This window comes from Dipteris shenzhenensis, chromosome 24 (genome assembly GCF_047967505.1).
Source record: "Dipteris shenzhenensis isolate YYH24624 ecotype China chromosome 24, Dip_SZ_1.0, whole genome shotgun sequence".
NCBI classification, from domain to species: Eukaryota; Viridiplantae; Streptophyta; class Polypodiopsida; order Gleicheniales; family Dipteridaceae; genus Dipteris; species Dipteris shenzhenensis.
In genome coordinates, this window is record NC_141619.1 from 14,679,162 (window position 1) to 14,704,594 (window position 25,433).

The window sequence follows — 25,433 nt, forward strand, 5'->3', positions numbered from 1 at the left end:
TTCCCATCATTGCAAGAATATAGCACATGTTCCGATGCAAATCCATAGCGGAGTTGATGACTTGGCATGCATCTCATCGGTCCACTGATGACACATTGAGGATTCCCACAGATTGTGCAGCTTGGAAGCACATAGACAATCAATGGCCGGACTTTGCGAGGGAGCCATGCAACTTACATCTTGGGCTCGCCATGGATGGCGTGAATCCTTTCGGGTTACGCTCGACATCTTGGTCGACATGGCCCATAGTCTTAGTGAATTACAATATCCCACCATGGCTAACAATAAAGAAGAGACACCTCATGCTTGCACTAATTGTGTCAGAGAAGTACAAGGCCAAAAATATGGACGTGTACATGGCACCTTTGATAGAGGAGTTACAGATCTTATGGAGAGGAGTGCGGGTCTTTGATATTTCCAGACCTCCTAGACATACCAATGATATTTTAGTCAGGGGTATCTTGATGTGTACCATGCATGACTACTCAGGATATGGAGAGTGCGCAGGTACGTGGTTGTGTCTTTACATGTATAATATAGGATTATGCTTTCATGACTCTCTTTCACATGCATGTCTTATACTAACACATTCCTGCACGTGTGTAGGATTTGTTACAAGTGGGTACCATGCTTGTCCTATTTATGGATTGGGTTTGAAATCGCTTGCACGATACTCCAAACATATGAGGAAAAATGTTTATGAAGGTCATGCTCGATACCTTCCGATGGACCATCTCGCGCATGGAAGTCAACTTGATCCACCACCACCATATTTGAAGCCAAGTGACTGGATTCAAGCTTGGAGGGTGAATGGAGAGGAACCTCCTTGTGGTATAAAGAGGATATCGATCTTTCACGAGCTTCCTTATTGGGGTCAGTTACAAATCAATCATCTCTTGGATCCCATGCATATCTTCAAGAATGTGGGGGCTACTATTTGGGCACACTTGGTTGGTTCCAAAGACTCGAGAGGAGTGCGAGAAGACTTGCATGCTATGAATAGGATGTCTCGTTTGTGGCCTCAAGTGCATGCTTCAAGAAAAGTTATCTTCCCGAAAGCAACATGGATCCTCTCCACGAGAAAGGAGGCAACAGGGTCAAGGTGGACATTGCCTCTTTTCAAACACCCACAGGGTACATGCGTTGCTTGAAAGGAGAATTTTCAAAGGACAATAAGCTTAGTGGGCTCAAGTCCCATGATTGGCACAAGGTCTTATAGGTATTCTAAGCTGTAGGATTAGTGTATTGATAATCGTGATGCGTTAATGTAATTATGGTTATGTTATATTATTGACATGATTTCTTTGTTGCTTTGATAGTTCATCCTCCCAATTACAATAAAAGGGTGCTTACAAGAAGATGTTAGAAATGCTATATTCAAGATCAGTGGTATTGCGAGGTATGCTTACTATCAAATTGCATTGATTGCATTTTCTTCAATTTAATCTGAATAATTTGTAGACTAATTATGAATATATCTTACATGGGCATGTGAAATAGGTGGATATCTCAAAAAGAGATCTCCATATCAAGCATGGAGAAGGCTAGGGTGGAATCCATCGAAGCCATATACTTGCTTGAGAAGAACTTTCCCTTAAGCATTATGACAACTCAAGTATAGGTGGAGATGGATATTATATTGGATTATTCCCTCCATGTAGGATAGGCCCATGTGGGGGGGGTGTAGATAGTCCAAGAATGCAAGTTAAATAATGGGGAAAGTAGGATGAGGTGGCAAGACTCCTTGTGCCAACCCTCGACTCGTCCTCCTAGATGTTTAAATGTATTATAAATTTGGGAAGAGACCAAGGGAGTATCTTAGACTTGGGATATGGGGTTTGATTTATGTGGAAAAATGAGGCAAAGGGTTGTCACACACAATTGAGAATGCGTACCCACCTAGCCCATATGGGAGACTCTTCCATGCACACCATGCATGTGGGAGGATGCATTTATGGGGAGAGAACCCTTCTCTTGGCTATAAAAGGAGGGGGCTATTCCTTGATGTAACACGGTCATTCTTATAAAGCCACCTAGCTAGTACTTTGATTTCCCCCCCATCCTTCCTTTCAAATAAAGCTTGACTCTCTTCCCTTGATGTCTCCATCTCTACATTCCACCTCCCATCATGTACATGCTCCTCTTCCCCCTCTTTCTTCCCCCTTGTGCCATAGTCCCCCTCTTCATTCCCACGCCTCTTAATCCCTTTTCCCCACCTATGTTAACGCTTCTCCCCTCACGTTCCCTTTTCCTCCATGACCCTCGAGCGTCGCCATGCCTAACGTCTAGCCTCATGCCTTGATTTATTTTATAGTTTTTATGAGTTCCTGCATCTTCTGGCACATCTGTGCATCGCGGACAGATCGTGACAGACTTTCCGGGCTTCTGCAAAAGATCTCACGCCCCTATCCTCTTCTTCTTCTTCTCTTTCTCTTCTCTTCTCCTCTTCTCTCCTCTCTTTTTATTAAGGAGTGGGAATTGAACCCAAGACCTCCCCATTCACAAAAGGAAGACTTACCAATGGGCCAGCAAATAGGAAGTGATGAAAGTGTAATGATATTGCTTATATGGTGAAATCTCATTAACTGTGACTCTCTAACCATAGGGAGTTTCCTCTTGCTGTAAAAAGCAAAATTACTTCATTTCATGTGCTCTATTCATATCTCATACTAGATCGCAGATTCTGAACTTTTTTCAAGTTCATACCTTGGATGCATGCCACACGAGGAGGGTGGATATTTACGTCACTTCTCGACGAGTTCAAGGATTTGGTGCTTGGCCCTCTTCTCATTACGGCTACCAATTGGTGAGATCTCTTTCTTGATCTTCATGTTGATCTTCAACAACTGATTGTACAATGCATTGCTCAAGGAGACGACAAGTGGGATGATACACCATGGATGATTCAAGGTGAAGAACTAGTGATACGCTTGGAGGGATTTGATTCCAATTCTACTCACTGTGCTGTGATCGAGAGCTACTTGCTGCATCGGAGGTAATTAAAAGGGTGACATTCTTCCAAGGGAAGCTTGGGGGGAGATTTGGTGCATTTGCTTATTAATTCCTATGGATAAGCTCGTCTTGAATGATTTCTTCTCGACTTCACTACAAAGGTTTCTAGGGCTTGGCTACGATCGGTAATGTTTCGACCAAGGAATCCCTTTGTACCTAATCAACCCTTTGTGCCACATTTTGAGCTTCAAGTTTGTAATTCTTTTTGGTCTAAAGATTAACTATCAACAAAGGATTGCAAGTTTATTTGGTGTTGAACGTCTTGCTCAAGTATTGAATTCTCCCCACCCTCTCCTTCTACCTATCTTGGACTACCGAGAAACCTGGGATGTCCGGATTTTAGTCTTGGTGTAATGACATCTTGGCTTCTTCAATTTGATGGAGCATACAAACCTTCGACCAAGGCTGCTAGTGTAGGTGTGAAGCTCACTTCACCAGGCGATGAGGTGTATTGTTATAGCAAGTCTGCACCTGCAAGTACTTGCAACCAAGCTGAGTACTCGGCACTCATTTTTGGGCTACAAAAGGCACAAGAACATCACATCAAGCAACTTAAGGTGCAAGGAGATTCTCAACCGTGTGTGAACAAGTTAGTGGAAGGTGGAAGGTGCAGAGCGAAGGCTTGGTTCCACGACATCAACAAGCACTGGAACTTTGCCAACAATTTGAAGAGGTAAAAATTCAGCATATCCCTTGAGCTCAAAATTTAGTTACTGATTTCTTGGCACGAGAAGCTTGTACTTCAATCACGCATGAAGCGAGTGGAAGCACCGCCCCAACAAAGCCGCAAGCCACGAATGAGGGTGATCATTTGTAAGGAATGCAAAGGTTGTGGTCATCATGAAAATAAGTGTTGGGCATATTTGATACGAGTTTACGAACTTTGAAAGATCATCAGAAAGGTCCTTAAGGACATTGCTCAAAAGAAGGATGCCAAACCGCATACCCCTTGAAGAAATAGCATGGCGACTACAAGAACTGGAAGAAGCTAAAGGTGATGTGCAAGCTCTCCAACTGTTGACATTTGTCATGACATTCTTGTTTTCCTTGATGACAACCTCATGCAGCGCCATGTCTCTAACACTCGTTTGTAAAGATGGATGCAATATCATGAGGGTTAGTCCTTTTAAGATTGTCTATGAGATATTCTATGCTGAAGATTCTTCCTGTATAGTATCTCACAATACACCAGTCACACCCTACCCTACCTATGTGTGCTTTGTGGATGTATGTTCACCTAATTTTCAATTGAAGCTACCTCTTTCCATTGTTTGCCAATAGATAGGCCTCATTTCGCCTCTCTCTTTTCCATTTTCCAAGCATGGCTGACATTCCCGTGTTTTGTGGTTGGGTTGAGGAAAATCCAAATAAGTATCTTGTGGCCTTCGAGTGCCATTGTGTTTCTCTCAACTTTCTTAGTGAAGATAGATGGTTGTTGGTTCTTCCCACATTTCTAGAGGGTTTGGCTCAAGTGTGGTATGAGAAGCAGGCTGAAGACGTTCACCAAAGTTGGCCGAGGTTGACAGCAGCTATGATTGAGTATTTCGACAAAGAAGATGAGTATTTCGACAAAGAAGAGGAGCCGAAGAATGTGTACCTACAGGTGGCAAACCTAAAGCAGTCACAAAGGTGAGACGGCGTGTCGATATGTGGATCTAGCAGTCGTTCTCCTGGACCATTTAAATGCCACGCAAGAGGACAACGCCGAATTTCCAGTTGGAATGACTCAACCTGTGCTGGGCTACCTTGTAGTAGGAGCAAGTGATGAATTCCGCCTCAAGATTAAATGGGAGAATCTAGAAACCATGGTGCTAGCACATGAGATTGCTCAAAAGTTTGATAAAGTTTAATCTGACCCCACTTCAAAGAAGACGATTGTCCCTCAACCCCCTCAATTCTTGCAACAACAACCTAGGGGGTCCAACTCAGGGGCACACCCCCACCCCCCATCAGGGATGTATCCACCGCCTCCACCTCAAATGCATGGTCCTCCCTTAGATGCTTACCCTCAATAAGGAGTATATCCTCAACCTCTGCCTGGAAGATTTTCCCAGCCTCGCCCACGAGCCCCCCTCCTTCCTACTCCCTCCTGCTAAAGAACCCAGAGTCAATGACCTAGCCAAGGCCCTTAATGATCTTCGGCTTGAGGTGGTAGGCATCAAAAATCAAGCCAATCACCCTCCAAGAGAACATGCCAATGTTGTGTGCTATGAGTGCCACCAGAAGGGTCATTATCGCACCGAATGTCCCAATATTCCAAGGGTGAATCTTCTAAGTGGATCAAGCACCGAGGATTCTGATATAGAGGTCCTTGACCTCGGGAAGAGAAATCATACCACCTCAGACCCCTCTCCAAACCATGGATCGGGCCGCCCCAGGAAGAATGTGTCCTTTACAAAACCCTTAGATGCTGAGATGGCAGACCCACCAACAGAGAAGACTAAAAGCTCACGTAGGAGTAAGTGGTCACCCTCGGATTTTCCTATCGGCTCAGGGCAAGAAGAATATTCGGTCGTTCAAGACCTTGCTCATCGATCTTTGAGTGTCATGCTTCCTCAACTAATAGCATTAAGCCCTAAGGTGAGACGTGAGCTATAGCAAGGGCTCTCAACAAGGAGGAGCAAGAAAAAGGGAAAGGTATGAGAGATTTCTTCTATCTCTGAAGAAGTTGATCGACACCCGCATACAGTAGATGTCATCATAGATAATTGCCATATCAAAAGTGTGTGTTGATGGGGGAGCTGCATGTAATATCATGGAGCCCTGTATCATGAAGAAGTTGAATTTAAAATGCACTAGGGGTTCCTCCACTCAAATCAAGGTAGCAGATGGTCGATGACTCGCCACCCTAGGAGTCATTGAGGATTTGCCCATCACTGTCAATGGGTTGACCACCACTGTCAATTTCTACATAGTGGACATTGAAGATATAGGCAGGAGTTACCCAGCCATACTCAGGAGACCGTGGTTGAGAAAGAGTGATGCAGCCAACTATTGGAAGACAGGACACATGTCTTTTGGTGCTTCAAAGGAGAAGATCCCGGTGCAACTAGGTGCCATTGAACCAGAAGAAGAAAAGGAGCAAGACAATGATACTCTCTCATCCTCAATGTCTAACTCAATGGAAGATTCAGATGGGGGGAGGAGTCCTTAGAGGAAGAAGTTTACATGATGGGAATGTCTCCGACCCCGCCACCCACGAAAAAGGTAATAGCTAGTCCTCAACAGCTTGAATCTATGCTTTCCCCTGACCTCACTCCGAGTGAGAAAGATGAGTTCCTAGAAATGTTCAAAGATTTCCCTGACCTCTTCACAACTAGCTACCACCACCTTCGCCATGTGACTGCCATAGAACACAAGATAGAGCTGAAGCCTGATGCTAAGCGAGTGGCTCAGAAGTATCAAAGATTAGGGCCCCTACAGACTGACGGGTCTGCATCACCCCAAAGAAAAACAATGAGTGGCAGGTCTGCATCAATTATAAGAAACTCAATGCGGCCACCAAGAGGGACCATCATCCTCTACCCTTTCAAGACCTCATTCTTGAGAAGGTAAGTGGTCATGAGATGTATACTTTCTATGATGGTTACTTCGGGTTTTATCAAATCAGAATTGCCAAGTAGGATGTGCTTAAAACCACATTTGCCACACCTTGGGGGACGTTTGCATTCAAAGTAATGCCATTTGGCCTCACCAATGCTCCTACTACCTTTCAAAAATTTATGCAAATCGTGTTTGCTCCTTATTTGGGGGTTTTCTTGGAGGTATTTTTAGATGATTTCTGTATATTCTCACCACGGAAGGAGCATGTCATAAAGGTTAGGCTGGCCTTCCAAAGGGTCAATGATGCAAATGGCAGCCTCAACCCTAATAAATGCACCATTGGGGCCACTCAAGGGAGGTTATTGGGACATATTGTCTCATCCGAGGGCGTCAAGCCCGAGAAGGTAGAAGCTATCCTCAAGCTCTCCCCGCCAACAACCAAACGTCAGGTATGCTCATTTGTCAATCTAGTAGGATACTATCGCCGCTTCATTGATCAATATGTTGCTTTAACGTTACCCATGACTATGCTATTAAAAGATGGGGTTGATTTCTCTTGGAATGAGGATTGTGATCATGGGTTTGTACAAATCAAGAGTGCTCTAGCTTCAAAACCCATTCTATGCAAGCTTGATTGGTCAAAGACTTTCTATATCAATCCTGGGTTTGGTGAGCACACTCTGGCAGGTATTCTTCTCCAAGAAGGGGAGGATCGGTTCATGTATCCTATTCGATTTGCTTCTTGACAATTTCTCGAAACTAAACAACGCTACTCTGAGGTTCCTCAATCACCAAATCCCATGGGCCGATTGGCCAAATGGTTGGCAGTTCTACAAGAATATGATTTTTCTTTCAAAATTGTAAAAGGGGGTTGTTCCAACTTGAAGAATGCTTTGATTGATTTAGAGGAGTGCCTTGATGTAACCCTTGTAGCAGCCATAGAAGTTGGGGATCCATGGTATGGTGGTATCTATAGGTTTATGACCGCTTTCTCCTTTCCTCCAGAAAGTACTAGCTATGAGAGAAAGAAGATCCGTAGAGATAGTAGGCACTACACTCTCTTTGATGGGGTGTTGTACCATCAAGGCATAAATGGGGTACTAGGACGGGCCATTGATGCAAATGAAGTACCTAAGGTATTGAAGCATTATCATGATGGATTTTGTGGAGGCCACTATGCCGGTGACTATACAGCTTAGAAGATTTTACATGCTGGGTACTATTGGCCGACCTTGTTCAAGGATGTCACTATGTATTGCAAAACTTGTGAACCATGCCAATTCTTTGGAAGGAAGGATTTGTGTCCTAGGCAACATCACCCAGTGATGTCCATCCATTCGTTTCAGAAGTGGGGAATAGATTTTGTCAAGCCCTTGCCCATGACTGCCCACAAAAAGAAGTATCTTTTGGTAGCCACTCAATATATCACTAAGTCGGCTGAAGCTATCGCCCTCCCCATTGCTAGAACTAGATCCCTTTCTCATGAAAATATGCAGAATAGTCTGTTGAGATATGGTGCCATGAGCACATAGATTAAAGGCTAAGGTATGGAAAAGGAAAGAATTAAAGAGGACACCTTAGGATGTGGAATACATGATGTGGAGATGTGGATCAAGGATATCCACAAGGACAGATGTGGATCAGAGGATCCTACAAGTGTTGACTATTCAAAGGGCACTCTCTACATAAGAGGCCTATCATGTATTGTTGAATAGAGAAATGCACATCCACTCAAGATCCTGTTTATGAGTCCAAGCTAAAATCTATCTTGGAAACTAATTGACTTGAGGTACATGTCATGAGCACTCTCTTCATCATGTCTCCACATAGGTTCCATCCACCCTAGAGTGCTCCATTTGATCCTGAGGCACGCATGTTTTGACATGGTATCAAAGCTTTGGTCTAACTTTCCTTGATTAGTTGTAGGCACACCTTTGGTACTCATGGTTTCTCTTGGCTAAATAATGAAACTCCATTTAGAGATTTGAGTTTCCTCTAGAGTGAACTTCACTTCCATTCCAAGAGAGATCACTTTCTTCTTGAGAGATTTCAGTTAGAGAAAGAGATTTTTTTAGGGTTCATTGAGAGGAAAAGAGAGAGATCCTTATTGAGATTTCTTGAGTATTCAGAGACGAATACTGAAAATCTTTTCAAGTGAGAAGTTCTGTTTTTCAGAGGCTCCAAAGCCCTAGAGGTCCACCTTAGTTGCAAGGCAGAGTCCACCTTAGTTGCAAGGCGGAATTGTATCGATGTCTTGACTGTGTCTGCTGCTGCCAGGCACAATATAGGAGCAATCAGTTAGCGAACGTACGGTTCTTGGGTACACAACAGAGGATTTGCCATTGTTTTCTTCATCAATATTTCCATCGTATGCAATGCTCAATTCATCAGATGGGAGAGATAAACGGCCCTGACTTAGAGTCGCTTCTGGGCAGCAGCTTTTGGCAGCGCTTCACCACCTTCCAATTGCCTCCTTATGATCAGGCCTCCCTGACCGGCACCCATGGCCTTCTCTTCACCCTCGTTGGTTCCGGTGTTTGTAGCCTTAGCTACACCCCTGTCCTCATGAAAAATAGCTTATGGTGTGAAACCCCCCCTTGCCCACCTGTAACGTACATCCACACTCCCAACATTTGGAAGCTCTTCGTCTACCATCGACGAGCGATTTTTGGCCGATTGGCTCTACTCTGATTGCTTCAAAATGTTCACCTTCATGCACACACACAGCCTTTCGGAATTGGTGTCCCACCGTACTGCTGCCTCTCGCAGGTTGCTCACTAAAATTTCAAGGAGTAGAGTCATACGGCTATACAATCCAAGATGGATTGAAATGTATGTATTAATAGACGGCTAGAAAAGCACAAAAATTAACGGTCAACCCGACCTTGAAAAGTATTAGTGTGGCTCGCCTGCTCGGCCCTCCCTGCTTCTTTCCTGAAGGGGGTTGGTTTCTCCCTTTAAGGGCTTGTTCCACATTGCTTTGAGCAGGTCGCCTTTTTGAGCTCCTTGATTGTAGGCTTGACGCTCCTTGCTCCTTTCCTGAAGGGAGCTGCTTCCTCCCTTCAGGGGCTGTGTGTAAGAAAATAATACAACATCTGTGCTCAACAGATAACAGGATCTCGTACGCAAGAGAGAAAATAGATAGTATGGAGAATCAAAAAATTTGATTACTGTAAAACTGATACAATAGATGGCACTGCCTCCCAGCCGTGCACTCCTATGAAAGAAGCTTCGATGGTGAGCTGGAAACAGTAGAAGACGGAGGCTGGATGCTAAGTAATCAAGGTTGCTATAGCCAGTGATGAAATGGGCTTCACAAGCTTGCTCTTATATAGCCAGAGTATAGCCACCAGTCGTAGTCAGTTAGACCCAATTGGGTGACCGACCCAGTCCACCCAAAATGGTCAACTGGGGGTCGTTCCCGAAATAGGCCACCGACCACACGATAGAACCGGTGCGCAAAATAGAGCTACTAACCTATGGTCTCCATTCGGTGGCCCAGAGCCATCCGGGATCATCTGAGGCTCCAAATGGGCCCCGCAACCCAAGAGTAGGCTACTGTGAGAAATGCTCCATCTACCCTCAGTGCAATCAGTCATGGGATGCCTTCCCGCACTTGCATGTAGCCTAGTTAGCGGTGTGCCAACTCTATCTGAAGCCATCCAGCCATCAGGCCACACGGCCCCCATCTGGTGTCCAAACTAGGACCTACCGGATAACCGAGCTACTCAAATGCCTTCTCCTCATATTGGGGGCTTACAAGTAGAGTTACCTGGTTCCCGCGTAGTTACATGAGAGTGGAGCATTGATATCTAACACCCCCCCTCAATGTCCACCTGCAAGTGAACTTACTTTTTCGGTCGATGAAGATGCCTCTCCAGCAAGTCTCTTCCAAGAGCCTTCGTGAAGATGTCCGCAGCATTCTCTATAGTCAAAGAGTACACCAAAATGACCTCTCCATCCATGATGAGCTCGCGTACAAAGTGATATTGAATCTCAATGTGTCGAGCGTGGAACACAGGGTTCTTTGCAATCACCATGCAACTCAGATTGTCACATGATAACTGTGTAGGCTTGTTCTGCACTACACCCATGTTCCCTAAAATCCTCCTCAACCACACTACTTCGCAAGAAGCAAAGCATGCTGATTTGTACTCAGTCTCGGTAGAAGAAAGAGCAACTATGGGTTGCTTCTTGCTGACCCATGGCATAGCTCCAGATCAAGGTGAGAAACAGTAACCTGTCATTGATCTCCTGCTGTCCACGTCTCCTACCCAATCCAAGTCACAGAATCCGGTCAAGATGTTGCCCTTGGTATAGGTGATGCCATAATCAAGTGTGCCTTTGATGTATTTCAGCACCCACATCCCTACCCTCCAATGGTTCTCTCGGGGCTTATTGGAAAACCTGCTTAGTACACGAGTCACAAAACTGATGTTCGGCCGCGTGTTGCACAAGTAAATCAAGCTGCCCACAAGCCTTCTATACTTGGTTTCATCCACCAGTGGTGATGAATCCTCGTTTGAGAGCTTCACGTCAACCTCCATAGGGGTACCAACTGTCTTGCACTCAGCCATGCCAAATGCCTTCACTATCTCTCCAACATACTTCAGCTGTGAAATGAAGATCTGTTTCGCCTCTTGCCAAACTTCAATCCCCAAACAGAAATGCATTAGTCTGAGGTCCTGTCATTTCAAACTCTCTTCCTAGCAAATGCTTTGTCTGAAGATCTTCTCTTCATGGTTCCCTGTTATGACAAGGTCGTCCACATAAAGGACCACGATCATACACCTGCCTCCTTCTCTGAAGATATACAAATTTGCATCAGATGGGCTCCTCCTAAACCCGTTTTGCAAAAAGTAGGCATCAATTCACTGGTACCATGCTTGTGGGGCCTGTTTCAGCCCGTAAAGTGCCTTCTTTAGTTTACAGACTTTACCTTTTGAACCGGGGATCTCAAAACCTAGTGGTTGTTCCACGTATACCTCCTCCTTGAGATCTCCATTCAGAAAGGCGGATTTTTCATTCATCTGAAACACGGGCCAACTTCCCTGGGTAGCTCAAGCCAAAACACTGCAAATTGTGGTTAGTCAAGCTGTGGGATCAAAAGTATCATGATAATCGAAACCATGTACCCGTGCGAATCCTTTTGCCACGAGCTGAGCCTTATACTTATCCAACGTGCCATCGAACTTGTACTTGGTCTTGTACACCCACTTGGTGCCTATTACCTTACGTTTTGGTGGTCGATCCACAAGGTCCCAAGTGTTGTTCTTCATTATGGAGCCATACTCCGATTGCATAGCCTCCATCCAACTATCATCACCCTGTGCGTCTTCAAGACACTTGGGTTCTTCAACACGGATCACCTCTGTCATCAAAAGCATAGTTGACCAAGTGTTCCTGCGCCCTTCTTTGCTCCTCTAATCTCTTGGACCGACGGTGTTCGGATGGTTCCTCCTCAATGGTTGGAGGTTCTGTGCCCTCCAAAAGCTGCTTTACCCACTTCAAGAATGGCCGTTACCATTGTGGTTCTATAGACTCTTCTTCATCTTTTTTATTTTGAATCCTCCCAAGCACCATTGGGGGAGTTTGGTCTACTATTGGTGGTGAAACTGGATGGATATGCTGGTCCTGGTTGTCTGGGAAGGAAGCATCCTCCTCCAATTGATGCGGATGTTCTAAGAAGACCACATCGTGACTTACTATTACCTTCTTGGTAATAGTGTTATAGAGACAATAACCCTTCGCCTCTTCACTGTAGCCCAAGAAAATACACTTCTGGCTCTTCGGTTCCCATTTGGTCCTGTTAGCATCAGGGACATACACAAAACCGTCACATCCAAAAACTTTGAAATGTGCAGCTGAAGGTTTCATACCAGAAAAGGCATGCAGTGGAGTCATCCCGTTCACAGCCTTCATGTAGCTATGATTCAAAATGTAAACTACCGTGTTACATGCTTCAGCCCAAAAAATCTTTCCCTTTCATCATACTCCTGCCCATTTCGCAGCCATTTCGCAGATGACGTGCATCTTGCATTCTACTACTCCATTTTGCTGTGATGTATGTGGTGGGGGTTTTTGCCTCTTGATCCCGTGACTTTTGTGGTAACTTTCGAATTCATTTGATGTGAACTCTCCACCTCTGTCCGATCTCAACTTCTTCACCTTCCTCCCCGATTTTTTCTCGACCATTACATGCCATTCCTTGAACTTACTAAAAGCCTCATCTTTAGTCTTCAGGAAGTATATCCATATCCTTCTACTGTAGTCGTCGATCAGCGTCATGAAGTAGTAGGAACCACCCAAAGCTTCCATCTCCATCTTTTCACAAAGGTCCGTGTGAACGAGCTCTAGAGGAGCCTTTGCCCTACTGGCCTCTTTAGGAAAGGGATGCCGATGCTGCTTGCCCATCATGCAAGCTTCACATACATCAGGCAGATCTACAATTTTTGGTAGGTCTGCAATCATTCCACTTTTATGCATCTCCTTTAAAGAACTAAGGTTTAGATGACCAAACCTCTCATGCCATAGCTTAGTGTTCTTCACATCCACTCGAGCACTAAAAGCTGAGAGTTCGTAGATGTTGTTGCGCCGTGTACCTTTACCAACGACCTTCCCTTGAAGATCCGAAATTTGTGCACCATTCTTATCAAAGTGAACTTTGAGGTCCCGATCCATGCTTGCAGAAATGGACAAGTTTCTCTTGATATCTGGCACATAAAGAACATCTGAAAACTGTTTTTTACAACTCCATCTGACTTGAGAGAAATTGTACCTTTTCCTTTTGCTGGACATTTTGCATCATTGCCAACTGCTACCAGGATGTCATTCCCTACCGGCTATAGAGAAGTATACCAATCCTTCCGATTGGTCATGTGGCATGATGCACCACTATCAATAATCCACGGTTCATCTGTAGGTACATGAACTACCTCCATGCAAATCTCCTCAATTGCTACGAACAGCTCTACTGGTACTACCTGCGCATTGTTGCTGGACTCTTTCTTTACTCCGTTCTTCTCATCCACAATCTTCTTTCGGCACTCATTCTGCTTGTGCCCTACCTTGTTGCAATAGAAGCACTTGATCTTCTTCTTTCTCTTTTTATCATCAGAAGAAGATGGGTTACCATAGTCCTTACCCTTACCTTTCTTTGATCCAGTGCAGAAAGCCAAGTCCTCATCTTTTGATGCATCTCCTCCTCCACAAGCATCGCACTGAAGTCCTCAAAGTCGAGGGGCAGATTTCTCTTTTGTGTATTCAACGCTGTAACAAGACCATCGTACTTTGGTAGGAGAATCTGTATGCACCTTCGTGCTAGATTCTCGCTGGTGATGGTGATGCCAATCGCAGTCATCTGATCGCGCAGATTCTTCACCCTGGTGATAAACTTTTTTGTCGTTTCAAACTTAGACAGTTTCTCGTTCACGAGTTGAGTCTCCAGATTCTAAATCCGCGTGTGATTCGTGGTCTCGTATTGATTTTTCAAGACTGTCCATGCCTCCTCCACTATGGTGACATGTCGAATTAACGCCATGACGGAATCACTTATACTGTAGACAATAGAACACAATGCATCTGCATTTCTTGTCCACATGAGAATCTCATCCGTAGTTGGTACTATTTGTTGTGCTGCATTGGCCAAAGTTGGTCTCAGAACCGGTTTCAGGTCCACCCTAGTAGCAGTATCCCAAAGCTCATACGCGCTTAGGATGGTCTTCATCTTGGACTTCCAGAGTGGATAGTTAGTGCCATCCAACTTTTCGCTTTTGCCAAACAGTGGGATTTGCAGTCTTGCGGGCTGGTCCATCTCTCACAATCTGCTCGCAAATGGAAACACACTACCAAATCTTCTTGCTAGTGTCCAGGCTCTGATACCATGTAAGAAAACAATACAACTTTTGTGCTCAACAGATAACACGATCTCGTACGCAAGAGAGAAAACAGATAGTATGGAGAATCAAAAAATTTCAGTATTATAAAACTGATACAATAGATGGCGCTGCCTCCCAACCATACGCTCCTGTGAAAGAAGCTTCGATGGTGAGCTAGAAATAGTAGAAGATGGAGGCTGGATGCTAAGGAATTAGGGTTGCTATAGCCAGTGATGAAATGGGCTTCACGGGCTTGCTCTTATATAGCCACCAGTCGTAGTCCGTTAAACCCAATTGGGTGACCAACCCAGTCCGCCCAAAACGGTCGACTGGGGGTCGACGATCCCAAAAAAGGCCACCGACCACACGATAGAACCGGTGCACAAAATACAGCAAATAACCTATGGTCTTCGTTTGGCCTAGAGCCATCTGGGATCATCTGAGGCTCCAAACGGGCCCCGCAACCCAAGAGTTGGCTGCCCCGAGAAATGCTCCATCTACCTCAGTGTGGTCAGTCATGGGATGCCTTCTTGCACTTGCATGTAGCCTAGTTGGCAGTGTGCCAACTCTATCTAAAGGGCTTACAAGTAGAGTTAGTTGGTTCTCGCATAGTTACACGAGAGTGGAGCATTGATATCTAACACTGTGGTTCCACATTGCTTTGATTAGGTCACTTTTTTGAGCTCCCTGATTGCAAGCTCAGCCCTCCTTGCTCCTTTCCTAAAGGGGGCTGGTTCCTCCCTTCAGGGGCCCGGGCCCCTCCCTTCATGTCGCTTACTCTTTCCTTGCTTTCAGCTCCCTAGTTGTAGGCTTGTCCCTTCTTGCTCCTTTACTTAAGGGAGATTGTCCCTCCCTTTAGGCTCATTTTCTTTGCAGTTAGGCTTGGGCTTCTTCAATTCAAGCTCCTTGTCTTTTGCAGTTAGGCTTGGGCTTGGGCTTCTTCAATTCAAGCTCCTTGTCTTTTGCAATTTTTGCCCAAATGAGCTACAACATCTACTTTCTCACTATGGATAGCCGTAGTAGGCAACCGCATTTGATCTATCCATGGTCTAGGGGGCAGTGGCACATTACATACTCTACATACCGATATTGCATGCACAAACACAAGCGAAAGAAAGAAACATGCACAGGGTGATAGAAGGCAAGCCATCGGATCATGCAATAATCTATGATGGGGGTATGGCAAACCATGCATTTTCGACCCTGCTGCATAACATGATAGGCATCCAATCTAACTACTGTGACTATCAATACCATAGTCTAACTTTGTACATGAAGAAGTTTCTTCTTGAAATCTTCCTCACTCATCCTAAGGCTACGGATGTACTCCTTCAGCTTCTCCACTCCTTGCTCACTCCATGGCAAGAGCTTCATCTGATTCCCTCAACATCTCTTAAAGCTGCTTAAATTGATCAATAGCATCATGATGGGCCATTTCTAAGACTTACACTCTAGTCTGGAAATCTCTCATGATGGCATAATACTTTTCAAAAAAATTTAAAGCCACTGCAAGCTCATGCACAACCTTAACATAATTTTGTTGCAGGGTCTTGTGCTTAACTTTTCAAAATTGCAAAAGTGGTTCTACATAACAAGTTCCATTGTGGCTACTGTAACTTGCTCCACTGTGGCTGCTCTCTCTATATCCTTCCTGGTGTGGAGAGTTACCTCATTGTCTTCTCCACCATGGCTTCTCTTTGCCCCATCCTTCCTTGCCTTGAAGCTCTCTTGCAGCTCCTATATCACTGCTTTGGTTTCCGCATTATCCCTTTTCAATTCCTCCATCATCTAGTGTTTTTCAATGTTCAATGAATTCTGCATATTGCATAGCCGTTTGTAAAGAGCCTCCTTTTCTGCTCTCTAATCTTCAAGTTGCTTTTGCATCATTGCTAGCTCCTTCTCTGTGATGTCCCCATCGGTTTCGACATCTTCAAGCCTATTTCAAAGCTCCTTGATGTGCTTCTCTGCCTTTCCATGGTGACCATTTTTGCAACGGCCTCAACGTGCTTGCAAGACCCTTACTTCTATCTCCTCTACCTTGGCTTCTATACCCTTCCTGAGAATTTTCTCATATAGCAATGCCTTTGCTGTATTGATGGCTTTCTCTTGTGGAAAAGTCGCCTTCTAAGACATCTTCTTATCATATTGTTCAAAAAACCCTTTGAGGGTAGATTTCATCAGGTGCATTGTAAGTCAAGTGGACTGAGTTGACAATTTGGATTTTCCATCCATGCAATTATTCAATTTGGTTATCATGCTCTTGGAGATCGCCCCTAAAAAAGGCGCATCACGTCCTTTCAGGTACTCTATTGGTGATTGAACCTTCTAGAACTACATGTTTCCTCTTATATCAAAACAGAAGTGCATTTTCTTCTTTAGCACATACTGGAGGTCTGTTGGCAAGCTAGAAAACTTGATTCCACCATCTTAACTAATTTGAGCATTGGGGTATACATCTAGAATATCATGTCTCTTCCACTGCTTCTCAAAGAAGTATGCTTGCAGATTGCCTCCAGAAATGCCTCGCGCATTTTCAATCATGCTTTTAGTGATGGTGTGACGCCAAAAATTGATATTTTTTATTTGGTCTAGGTGTTGTTTTCTTCTATTCTCTTATGTAGACTCTTGAGTCCGTCTCTCTCTAGCTTATTCTCTCTCTATCAGTAGTCTTGGAGCTTTCGCTCCCTCTTGTACATATGAAACCTCTTCTTCTCCCTTGTGTTTGTAGTATTTTGATTGTATTTGATTGGAGTCTTACTCTCATGGCAATGAAAGTCACTTCTTATCATTTTCCTTGAGTCTCCATTCCTATGTTCTTTTCTCTCTCTATTCAAGTCTCTAAAGTAGTTCTTGTTCGGCCGCTCACTGTGCACACATGGTCCATCCGTTTCCCGAGCCACCATGCAAGATTCTTCCTCTCTTTTAGGCAAATTATAGGGGTATTGGATCTTTGATAATTGTGGAGCCTTGAGAGAGTAGTTTGCTTAGGCAAAATCTGCATGGGCAGATGGCACTTAATATAGTAGTTAGAACCCCTGTCAGTATTTGGCCTATAACTTTCTCCTGGATTGTCCAATTTCAATGAAACTTATATCATGCAAAGCTCTCTTTAAGGTCTCCCTCCCATGTTATTATTTTTTTACATTGGGTCTAGGACAAGAAGTTATGAGTCTTTGTGTATGATTGTTTATTTCTATGGCAGTTTTTACCCCTTTTAGTAAACTGTCCATATCTCTTCAACCGGTTATTTGTTTTCAATGAAACTTATATCAGTACGAAGCTCACTTCAATGCACGTCCCTATATGTACTTTAATTTTTTATATCAGTTTTTTGGTGGAAGTTATAGACCTCTTTGTTTTCTAGCAGTTTGTAGAATGATTTTGAGCCATTTCTAGAGGCTTCTGTGAAGGAGGTGCCATGTTTCCCCAGAATTTACCCATCCAGCCAAATAAGCCCCTAGATATATATCAGTTTATGTCATGTTGAGCCGAAAGATCTTCTTCCAACAACACACCGCTCTTCTCTTTGGCACCAACCGGCTTGGTGAGATAATGGCCTCTGCGGATCCTTTTCTTCTCCCGATGCTGGACTACGTCACTGGGATGTTACCATATTCATTCTCCTCTAAGGCAAGCAAGGAGAAAGATATGTTGTGGTTTTCTTTGCATGAAAATATTTTCTTCATCTCTCTTTGCAAGTGATAAGGGTCTCTATTATTAAGATTGGGAAGAGCAGGAAGCTAAGAGTGCATGAAGTTTCGTTACCCCCAACTTCATGTCACATCTTTTGGTGGAGACACCGGGTACATTTGGTATTGGATTCATGCCACCTTACTAAATTGTCTCGGGTGTCCTTGATTGCATGTTATGCTTAGTATAGGCATGTGTTTATGATGTGATAAAGAAGATGCCTGGAAGAACTCTGTTATAAGAGATTGCAGCCCGTTTAAGAGAACTTGAAGATTGTGAAGGTGATGCTCAAGCTGTTCGCACAGTCATTATGATCATATCCTTTATGTTTGCACTCTTGAATATGTTGGTGAATCAACAATGCTGTGAGCAGGCACAATGATAGATTGGGGATTGTTTCATGCATTGGTAGCTTGGTGTGAAGAAGAGTTGAGTCTTTGGGTAGTTTTTGACGTTAATAGTGGAGTGGTGATTCTCAATGCTTTCAACTTCTTTTGCTTATGCAAATGATGAAGAGTACAATATCTTGAAGCTGTTATGTGCACTTCCAATTGTGAGAAGGGTGATTCTTGAATGCATGTATACAAAATGTTTTCATGGTGATGGTTGGTCACTTATTTTTAAAGATTTTGTTGAGGATCACTTTGTGGAGGGTTTTCAACAAGTGGTTATGCATAATAAGTTGGTCTTGGTATACTAAGTCTCTGTGGAATCTTGTTTGGATCTTGTGTGAGAATTAGTTAGATCTTGGTGTTTCCTTTTTGTGTTTCATCATGATGAAGATTCTAGTGTTTCGAGGGACCCAAGGGAAAGACCCGGAGTCTTATCTTCGGGATTTTGTTCGAGGATGCCAACTTTCTGGATGGTCCATGAAGGATCGGGCAGAGATTTTGCCTGATTTTCTTGAAGGTGTAGCCTTGAGTTGGCATGAGGCCTTACCGAACTCTACCAAGGAGGCTTGCTGCCAAGTGGTGGCTGCAATGAAACAGAGATTTGGGGCAGTGGAGTCACCAAATGCTTTGATGTTGCAGTTGGACCGGTTCTATCAAGGAGAGGGTGAGATGGCCTCTGCATTGGCAATCCAATATGAAACTTTATGGACAAAGTATGAAAGGGCAGCTTTGCGAGTTTTGGCATCTGCATCATCGGGCCCTCAAAGTCTCTCAGGGATGCAACACTTAAAGATGACTTCGCTCAAAAGTAATGAGTAAAGATCCAACAACATACATGGAGGCACTTCGCATTGCGACCAAGAAAGAAGCTTCTCTAAAGATCGAATCCTCTTTTGTGTCTTCAATTGCTTCAACTTCTAAGGTGGAGGTAATGGGCACTCCTCAGGTACCAAAGTCCTCTGAGTTAGATCATAATATCTCCCCATTGATGGCAGAGTTTGCTGATTTGAAATTGCATTTGGTTAATGCACAACAACCATGGGGGATTCACTAGTAGTAATAAGGAGACGTCACCTGCGTGCAATAAATATATGAAAATTCCCCTTATCTACCCCCTATTTACAGGACCTTACCTTATGCAATGCACCTTCCTTCCCTTATATAACCCTCCTCCCTTACACTCACATGGTACCATATAATAAACCCTAGTGGACCCCCCGGGATGACAACCTAGAGCACCAGAGAGTGAGGATTAGGCCTTGAGATAAGAGTGGGGTCACTTGCTATGAATGTAATGAAAAAGGTCACTATCACCCCAAGTGTCCTAGATTGAGAAAGAAAGAAGAAAAACAAGTATCCTTATTAGAAGCTTCTTCAGGGGATGAGGAAGGAGAGGTAATGATGGCTAAACGGGGACGTGGTAAAGCAAAAGAAAGCAAGGAAGAAGTAGATGAGGAACACCGTAGTAAGAAAAAGAAGGCATCTAGAAGGAGAATTAGCCAGTTAGACTTTCCTTTAGGACAAGGCATTGGAAGCTATGACTTGTTGTCCAACCTTAAAGAAAAGAAAGCTCATATCACCTTTGGTCAATTACTTGCTTTGTCTCCAAAACTACGAAAAGAATGGGGAAAACTAGCAAGCACAAGAGTGTCAAAGAAGAAAAAGAAGAAAAAGTGCCATTCATGTTGTTAAAAAGGTAGATATAGATGTTGGTGATGATGTACCTGTGGTTGATGTGATCATTGAGGGTCAAGTGATTTCTAATATGTACATTGATGGAGGTGCATCGATTAATGTCATGAGTGAGAAGACCATGATACATGCTGATTTAAAATACTCTAGTACTACCTCTCCTTATCGCATCAAATTGGCTAACAACACTAGGGTGAAGACCTTGGGAGTTGTGAAGAATCTAGAAGTGCATGTGTAGAATTTCTGTGCCGACTACTTTTGAGGTGATCCCTACCAACCCAGATGCACGTGCCTATCCATTGATTTTGGGAAGGCCTTGGCTATGCAAGGTGAAGGCTGTTCAAAAGTGGGATACTAGAGAATTGATTTTGTAGGGAAATGATAAGAAGGTGCGCTACAACATTAGAAGCCACAAAAATGAAGTTGTCAAGGAGGAGTCTTCAACATCAGAGAGTTCGATTAACCGATGAAGAAGAAGAGACAGGGTGTAGCTCCAAGGAGTCCAGCTCAAAGGGTGAGGCGAAAAGAGTGGTCTTTGGTCTTTGTCTTCGTGCTGACCGGGATGAGTCAGGAGGGAATAAGGTGGTGGTACAAGAAGATCCTGTAGAGACACTTCGTGTGGAGGATGTGGAGCACACTAAACGACACCAACGCAATGAAGAGATTCTTGGTGATTCTCTATCAGGTACTAAGAAGCTCCAGTACTTGGATATGTTAAATGATTTTCCATGTCTCTTTGCAACAAGTTATTCATAGGTTTGGCCAGTCTCTCTTATGGAGCACAAGATTGAGTTGAAGCCAGAAAGCAAGCCAATTGTGCAACACTTGAGGCGATTGGGGGTGACCCAAGCTAAGGCACTAAAGAAAGAGGTAACACAACTACTTGAGGCAGGATTCATCTTTCCTGTTGATGATTCAGAATGGATATCTCCTGTAGTTGTCACACGAAATAAAGGAAATAAGTGGCGGGGTTGTGTGGACTTTTGTCCTTTGAATGCATGCACTAAGAGGGATCATTTTCCTTTGCCATTCCCAGATGAAATACTAGACCAAGTGGCAAAGCGTGAGATGTATTCTGTATGTGATGGGTATTCTGGGTACTTTCAAATTCATATTCGGGAGGAAGATCAAAAGAAAACATCATTTGTCACACCTTGGGGAGTTTTTACTTACATAGTGATGCCTTTTGGGTTGACCAATGCACCAGCTACATTTCAAAGGTTCATGAGTCAAGTGCTCAAGCCTTACTTGGGAAAGTTCATAAGGGTGTTTTTGGATGATTTTTGCATTTATTCTTGGTGCATAGATCACATGGAGAAGTTAAAGATGACCTTAGCTAGGATTGATGAAGCAAAAGGGTGTCTAAATCCTAGCAAGTGTCATTTGGCTCAAACAAAAGTAGTCTTGTTGGGGCATATTGTGTCTGAAGAAGGCCTGCAAATGGATCCTGACAAGGTTCAAGCAATCATGGCATTGCCAAGTCTTGAGAGTGTCGCTGGTGTTCGCCGAATTCTAGGAAAAAGCAAGTAGTATCAACGCTTTTGTGATGATTTCATAGAGATAGTGCAAACCGTGAACTTGTTGACAAGAAAAGGAGTTTCTTTCTAATGGGGTGTGGAGCAACAAGAGTCTTTTCAACAACTTAAGGAGGCCATGAGTAAGGGCCCAATATTGAAGCCCCCTGATTGGTCCCAAGATTTTTATGTAAATCCGAGTGTATCTTTGCATTCAGTTGGTGCTATATTGCTACAAAAAGGAGAGATAGGTAGAATGCAACCCATCTATTATGCCAGCCGACAGCTTACAAAGGTGGAAACAAGGTATGAAGAAATGGAGCAGCAAGCCCTCTCTTTGCTGTTTTCAGCCAGAAAGTTTCGCTCCTATTTATTACCTCAGTCATTTTTCTTCCTTACCTCTCAGTTTGTATTAGCATATCTAGTTTGCAAGCCTAATCCTAGGGGGAGATTTGCAAAATGGTTGTCAGAGCTTCAAGAGTTCTCTTTCTCTTGTCACTGAAAATACCACTAGGTCCACTATGCAGATTTGCTCACAGGACGGCAGGATCTAAGAGAAGAAAAGAAATATAAGGAGGACATTAATTATGAAACGGTGACACCACCAACAGCTTTTGTCTTGTATTTTGATGGGGCTTTTAGTCCTTCATGCCAATAAGGAGCCGGGGGGATAGTCTTGATGAATTATGAAGGTCAAGAAGTATGGGCAAGAGGACAAGAGCTTCCAGGTATCACAACTAACAATGCATCTAAGTATAATGCTTTGATCCTTAGTTTGGAGGGTTGTCTTCAAAGTCAAGTTAAAGAATTGGAAGTAAGAGGAGATTCTCAGCTTATTATAAAGCAAATGCAAGGGCATTACAAGACAAGAAGTCCTCATTTGAAGGAGATTAATCAGAAGGCTATGGCACTATGTAGTCAATTTGATTTTTGCAAGTTTGTTCATATAAACAGAAAAGAAAATCAAAGGGTAGATGAGTTAACTACTCAAGCCATTGTAGTACAAGACCGGGGGGTGGTTTCTTTGGTAGACACTGGATGGCCAGAACTGTAAGATGTTCAGTAATATGTGGAAGAAGGCATGTTTCCTCAAGGGTTAACTCCATAGCAGAAGCAGAGATTGGTAAGGAAGGCTTGTCCCTATACTATTGTTGATGACATTCTTTATAAATTGGGAAAAGATAAGGTGCTCCATCGGGTGATCCATCCCATGGAGACTAGGAGAATCCTAGAAATGTGTCATGAATGCTCCGATCATTTTGCTTCAGTGAGCACAACTAGAATGATTCTTAATGCAGGTTACTTTTGGCCACGTCTCCATAAGGATGTATATGAATGGTGTCGAAGTTGTAAAGTATGCCAAAAGTTTGGAAGGTGACAGTTGATTCCTACGCCCTTGAAGCCTATTCTAGCATATGGACCATTTGAGAGGTGGGGGTTGGACTTTGTGGGACCACTCCCTTGCTCTCATCTCAGGGCAATCACTATTTATTGGTGGCCGCAGATTATGCGACTCGGTGGGCACAGGCCAAGGCCACAATCAATAGCAAGGCAAGCACAGTTGCAAAATTTCTCTTTGATCAAATTTGTTCATGATTTGGTTGTCCTTTGGAAATTCTCACCGATGGAGGAACCTCTTTTAGAAATGAACTAATTGAAGATGTGGTGCATAAGCTAAAGATAAATCATAGCATGTCCATGCCATACTATCCCCAACGTAATGGCTTGGCTGAGAAAACAAATGGATTGTTGTGCAATTCAATGGGAAATCTTGTAGACACCAAGAAAAGGCATTGGGATAGGCACTTGGCAGAAGTTTTATGGGCTTACAAAACCACACACAAGCTAGCTATTGGGTTTACACCATTCCAGCTAGTGTATGGAATAGAAGCCATTTTGCCCATTGAATTGGAGATACATAGTCTTCGCACTACTGCTGTTGCAAGAAAAGAAGGATAGGAGGATGCCTTTCCTCAACGCTTGGTACAGCTAGAAGCCTTGGATGAATGCAGATTACAGACCTTACAAAACTTGGAAGCTTCTCAAAAAAGGCGCAAGGCCCGTTTTGACACCAAATTATGCGAGAAGAAAGATATTGCAAAAGGAGATTTGGTAATGAGATTTGATAGCCATCTGGACAAGCGGATAGACAAAAAGTTTATCGGCCGATGGAAAGGACCATATGGAGCCTATCAGCTTGAGGATGTTGATGGCATGGTGATACTCGGATGCACCAATGAGTATCACCTTAAATTATTCTATGCTCGACCACCTTAACGGCCAGCAAACCCTTTCTGTCATTAGAGAGGATCTGCTGGGGGGGAAAGATGTGATGCCAAAAATTGATATTTTGTATTTGGCATTGGTGTTCTTTTCTTCTATGTTTGATAAGAGTTTGAGTATCAAGTGATAGCCTAGCAGCTCTCACTTATTTCTATTTTCTAAGATATTGTATGGGATTGAGAGGATGAGTGGAATGGATCATTGTAAATACCATAGGTATGAATTATAAATACCTTGGTATGGGGTGAGAGTTATTTGTGTATGGGATATTATGGGGTTTTTAGAAAATAGGAAGAGTGAGTCATATAAAGATGTGGGCTCATGTCCATGTGTTCCAATAATATAAGAGAGGCCACATGGAAGGCATGTGGAGGAGTGTGGAGTCAAGAGGAATCCTTCTAGAATTCCCATGTGGAATAAGGAGGATGTGGACATATGGAAAAGAGAGGGTCCCTATGGGCTCCATGTGGGGAGACTCTTGACTTTCTTAATATTTTAAGAGTCTTGAGCATCTTTTGATGGGACACATGGCAAGAGTAGCCAAAAAGGACATGGATGGTGACATACGGGCTTATGTGATTGATGGGGAAAAGAATCTAAAGGCAGCAATTGTAAATGGGTGAAGGAGGGTGACAAAATCTCTATAAAAGGAGCCCTCCTCTCCCTTGTTCATCATCTCTTCCACCATTAGGCCTCATGTTGCTGTAGCTCTAGTCTCCTCAAGCCTCTTCCATGATCCTTCTCTCCCTCTTGTAGATATTCTCTTATGTAGACTCTTGAGTCTATCTCTCTCTAGTTTATTCTCTCTCTATAAGTAGTCTTGGAGCTTCCGCTCCCTCTTGTACATATGAAACCTCTTCTTCTCCCTTGTGTTTGTAGTATTTTGAGTGTATTTGAGTGGAGTCTTACTCTCATGGCAATGAAAGTCACTTCTTATCATTTTCCTTGAGTCTCCATTCCTATGTTCTTTTCTCTCTCTATTCAAGTCTCTAAAGTAGTTCTTGTTCGGCTGCTCACTGTGCACACATGGTCCATCCTTTTCCCGATCCACCATGCAAGCTTCTTCCTCTCTTTTAGGCAAATTCTATGGGTATTGGATCGTTGATAATTGTGGAGCCTCGAGCAAGTAGTTTGCTTAGGCGAAATCTGCATGGGCAGATGGCAGTTAATATAGCAGTTAGACCCCCTGTCAGTATTTGGCCTATAACTTTCTCCTCGGTGGTCCGATTGCAATGAAACTTATATCAGCACGAAGCTCTCTTTAAGGGTCTCCCTGGCATGTAACTAGCTTTTTGTATTGGATCTAGGACAAGAAGTTATGAGCCTCTGTGTATGACTATTTATTTATATGGCAGTTTTTACCCCCTTTCAGTAAACTGTCCATATCTCTTCAACCGATTATCTGTTTTCAACGAAACTTATATCAGTAC